This window comes from Megalopta genalis, unplaced genomic scaffold (genome assembly GCF_051020955.1).
Source record: "Megalopta genalis isolate 19385.01 unplaced genomic scaffold, iyMegGena1_principal scaffold0033, whole genome shotgun sequence".
Lineage (NCBI taxonomy): Eukaryota > Metazoa > Arthropoda > Insecta > Hymenoptera > Halictidae > Megalopta > Megalopta genalis.
Genome location: NW_027476102.1, coordinates 1,882,501 through 1,887,685, shown reverse-complemented (window position 1 = coordinate 1,887,685; position 5,185 = coordinate 1,882,501). Strand labels below are relative to the sequence as shown.

The following is a 5,185-nucleotide window of genomic DNA, read 5'->3' as shown; positions in this document are numbered from 1 at the left end:
AACGTTTTTACATAGGGATTAAGCATTTAGAACGAAATCTAATGTAGGAAAATGGTACTTTACTCTTGATCGGTACGTTGGGACTTTGAAAATATTCGGGCGTACGCGGCGCGCTCGGCGCTTCGAACAGCTCCGGTGTCCCCATTATTTTCGATTTACGGCTAAAATAAATTTTTCTAATTTTTTTCAATAACATATTCCTGCTAAAATAACTTTTTTACATAGGGATTAAGCATTTAGAACGATACATTGTTTAAAATAAGGGCACTTTACTCTTGACATTTTACGGTTTTTTCAATTTTCTGAAAAATCCTATCATTAGATTTTTTTAAAAATACGATATTCTTGCTTAACTAACGTTTCTACATAGGGATTAAGCATTTAGAACGAAATCTAATGTCAGAAAATGGCACTTTACTCTTGACATTTTACGGTTTTTTCAATTTTCTGGGAAATCCTATCATTAGATTTTTTTAAAAATACGATATTCTTGCTTAACTAACGTTTTTACATAGGGATTAAGCATTTAGAACGAAATCTAATGTAGGAAAATGGTACTTTACTCTTGATCGGTACGTTGGGACTTGGAAAATATTCGGCCGTACGCGGCGCGTCTCGGCGCTTCGAACAGCTCCGGTGTCCCCATTATTTTCGATTTACGGCTAAAATAAATTTTTCTAATTTTTTTCAATTACATATTCTTGCTTAGATAACTTTTTTACATAGGGATTAAGCATTTAGAACGACATATTGTTTAAAATAATGGTACTTTACTCTTGTGATTTTTCGGTTTTTTTTGATTATTTGGAAAAATAAATTTTTGTAATTTTTTTAAATACGATATTCGTGATCAGTGAACGATTTCACATATGGATTAAGCATTTAGAATCGTGCGGAAGCGTTATTAAAAAAGTTTACTCGATGCGATGGGACTTTGAAAAGTTTGTGAAAATTTTCATATTGGGAAAAAATGTGTAATTTTTTGTCTAGTTTACGGTAGTGTAATTTATTTTAATGTTTACTATAAATTTTTTTTTCGTTCGTTCACGCGCTATGTTACAACAGCACGGCCGGGCGGTCTGTTGCCGCGGCGGTTTACACTCATAAGCGCGCGTGCTATTCGGCCGGCGGCGCCGGCGTCCTTGCCGGCCGTTCGGTATCTATAAGAGATACACGGTCCGTGCGAGGCGGACGGAGCAGAGCGGGTTTTGGGCCAATTCTACGATCTCGGTCGAGAAGCTGTCTCAGAGCTCCTTCGGGGCTTCGGTCCTGACTGTTTCGTGCCGTTTACGTTACGGACTTTTCTCCACACAGCGTGGCCACGGGTCGGTGTCTTTGACCGAATGGCCCATATGTGGCAAGCCCTACGGGGTTGGTTACCCGTATGCACTTTGTATGTATACTCGTACTCACTGAGCAATCGACTCTTCTGTCCGAGCGATGGAAAAATTTTTTAAAATGCATCTGTAAGATTTGGAAGCAAATCGTACCAATTGAAAACTGTGGCTAAAATGAATAGCCCAGTGGAGAGAGAAAACTATCAAAAAACTGATTTTTTAAATCAAGAGGTGTCAGAAATCGAAATGCCTAGCGCGAGCGGAAGAACACGCTTTCTCGCCAGTCCAGCATGTGTCCTGTCCGTTCTTCCTCGGCTTGCCGATTTTGCCCAGATCAGAGGTTTCGTGCTTCCGGCGGTCAGAAGATCAGCGTGAGCGTACGCGCTTCCACGACTATGGCATCACCCATGTACTTTTTCCTTTGAATATATTTGAGTACATAAAAAATATTAAAACATATAGAGAGAACTGTGTCTTGGATCTTAAAAATTTGTCAATAGCGATGATATATTATTACTTAACTTGAAGTATTTGTACGTTTTAGCTGGGACGTACATTTATCTTACAAGATGTTAATAGCGAGACTCTTGAAGATAAAATTATCTTGTGATTTTATGAAGGCAAAGATAGAAACGTACGAAGCTGGCGTACGTAGAAAAATGTGATTTTACGATAGAACAAAAATATAATACGTACGTTTTTGGGCGTACGGTAAAATATCTGTATGGTAGAAAAATGAAAGAAATTGAGCGTTAAAGAAGATATGTTACAAGCGCGGAATGTGGCAAAACTTGTACATATTTGAAAGAGAAAAGTGGTGTGTCGACCTGACATATATATATGAAACAGGCGACGATGGAAAAGGATTTAAATTTTGTCCATTTTATATATACATATTGTATAGTTCCCTGGTTGATCCTGCCAGTAGTCATATGCTTGTCTCAAAGATTAAGCCATGCATGTCTCAGTACATGCCGTATTAAGGTGAAACCGCGAATGGCTCATTAAATCAGTTATGGTTTCTTAGATCGTACTAAAATTTACTTGGATAACTGTGGTAATTCTAGAGCTAATACATGCAAAACAGAGTTCCGACCAGAGATGGTAGGAACGCTTTTATTAGATCAAAACCAATCGGTGGCGGGTGTTTACACTCGTCCATCGTTTGCTTTGGTGACTCTGAATAACTTTGTGCTGATCGCATGGTCTTATAGCACCGGCGACGCATCTTTCAAATGTCTGCCTTATCAACTGTCGATGGTAGGTTCTGCGCCTACCATGGTTGTAACGGGTAACGGGGAATCAGGGTTCGATTCCGGAGAGGGAGCCTGAGAAACGGCTACCACATCCAAGGAAGGCAGCAGGCGCGCAAATTACCCACTCCCGGCACGGGGAGGTAGTGACGAAAAATAACGATACGGGACTCATCCGAGGCCCCGTAATCGGAATGAGTACACTTTAAATCCTTTAACGAGGATCCATTGGAGGGCAAGTCTGGTGCCAGCAGCCGCGGTAATTCCAGCTCCAATAGCGTATATTAAAGTTGTTGCGGTTAAAAAGCTCGTAGTTGAATCTGTGTGTCACAGTGTCGGTTCATCGCTCGCGGTGTTTAACTGGCATTATGTGGTACGTCCTACCGGTGGGCTTTGCTCTTCACGGGGCGGTCCAACTAATATCCCATCGCGGTGCTCTTCACTGAGTGTCGAGGTGGGCCGGTACGTTTACTTTGAACAAATTAGAGTGCTCAAAGCAGGCTACCTTCGCCTGAATACTGTGTGCATGGAATAATGGAATAGGACCTCGGTTCTATTTTGTTGGTTTTCGGAACCCCGAGGTAATGATTAATAGGGACAGATGGGGGCATTCGTATTGCGACGTTAGAGGTGAAATTCTTGGATCGTCGCAAGACGGACAGAAGCGAAAGCATTTGCCAAAAATGTTTTCATTAATCAAGAACGAAAGTTAGAGGTTCGAAGGCGATCAGATACCGCCCTAGTTCTAACCATAAACGATGCCAGCTAGCGATCCGCCGAAGTTCCTACGATGACTCGGCGGGCAGCTTCCGGGAAACCAAAGCTTTTGGGTTCCGGGGGAAGTATGGTTGCAAAGCTGAAACTTAAAGGAATTGACGGAAGGGCACCACCAGGAGTGGAGCCTGCGGCTTAATTTGACTCAACACGGGAAACCTCACCAGGCCCGGACACCGGAAGGATTGACAGATTGATAGCTCTTTCTTGATTCGGTGGGTGGTGGTGCATGGCCGTTCTTAGTTGGTGGAGCGATTTGTCTGGTTAATTCCGATAACGAACGAGACTCTAGCCTGCTAAATAGACGTAATTATGGTATCTCGAAGGCTCTCGGCTTCTGCCGGTGGGGTTTTTACTACCAACGTACAAACAAATCTTCTTAGAGGGACAGGCGGCTTCTAGCCGCACGAGATTGAGCAATAACAGGTCTGTGATGCCCTTAGATGTTCTGGGCCGCACGCGCGCTACACTGAAGGAATCAGCGTGTGTTCCCTGGCCGAAAGGCCCGGGTAACCCGCTGAACCTCCTTCGTGCTAGGGATTGGGGCTTGCAATTATTCCCCATGAACGAGGAATTCCCAGTAAGCGCGAGTCATAAGCTCGCGTTGATTACGTCCCTGCCCTTTGTACACACCGCCCGTCGCTACTACCGATTGAATGATTTAGTGAGGTCTTCGGACTGGTGCGCGGCAATGTTTCGGCATTGCCGATGATGCCGGGAAGATGACCAAACTTGATTATTTAGAGGAAGTAAAAGTCGTAACAAGGTTTCCGTAGGTGAACCTGCGGAAGGATCATTACAATGTTCCAATATATCTCAAAGAGAGAGGAGAGGAGGAGAGAAAATGAATTCGATTAGTTTGTGGATAAGAATTCATATAAAAAAAAAAGATATTGTTGAGCCCGCCAGATCATTCGTGCGTGATTTACACGGCCAGACGTGTGTACTACACGTATTAGGCCTTTGATCTGCGTTGCGTAGGCCACAACAAATCTTTCAAAGAGAGAGAGATATATGTGTTGTTGGGGTTTGTGATTATGAAGGTGCCCCAACGCACAAAAATATATAAAAATGTACAAAGTTGGGATGTGGTGTGGTGGAGAAGAGTTGGGCCCGACCAGATCATTCGTGCGTGATTTACACGGCAGACGTGTGTACTACACGTATTAGGCCTTTGATCTGCGTTGCGTAGGCCATCTTCCTTCCAAGACACACACGTGTTGGGGTTTGTGTGATTTTATGATAGTGCCTCAACACGGAAAAATAAGCGTACGAGAAGAGTTGGGCCCGACCAGATCATTCGTGCGTGATTTATACACGGCCAGACGCGTATTATATTACACGTATTAGGCCTTTGATCTGCGTTGCGTAGGCCATCTTCTCGATAGAGAGAAAGCCAATGTATTCTTTTTTCTTTCTTTACACACACACACACAGTTGTAGTAGGACAGGGAGGGATGCGAGCGTGCTAATCACGCTTCCTCAAGTCTTCGCTGTGGTGTAAAAAAAAAAGAAAAAAAGGAATCGTTGGGAAAGTCCAAAGGACGAAAATATCGGGCAGTCTGAAGATAACTTAATGCTCGTTTACATTGGTATCAAGAGAGACCGGCTTGTGTAGCTCGTTTCAATGCTGTGTCGTTGTCATTGACACCCTACTCTGTTGCGCGCTAGTGGCAGCATGAGCGTGGGACGTATATATATATGACACCCAGCTAGAGCCGGCCGTGAGTCCGTCCGGTGTAAATAACGACGAAAGGAGAGAGAAACTTTTCGAATCCAGTATCGGGTTGATAATTGTCCAGTTTGAATATCCATATCCCC

General features: G+C 43.4%; 1 non-coding gene across 1 annotated transcript; it reads left to right on the top strand.

The window, feature by feature from the left end:
• Positions 1-2,242: 2,242 nt before the first annotated feature.
• On the top strand, positions 2,243-4,163 carry LOC143261074 (small subunit ribosomal RNA). The gene has a single exon (XR_013035299.1). It is a non-coding gene; the product is annotated as a small subunit ribosomal RNA (ribosomal RNA).
• The last annotated feature ends 1,022 nt before the right edge of the window (positions 4,164-5,185 follow it).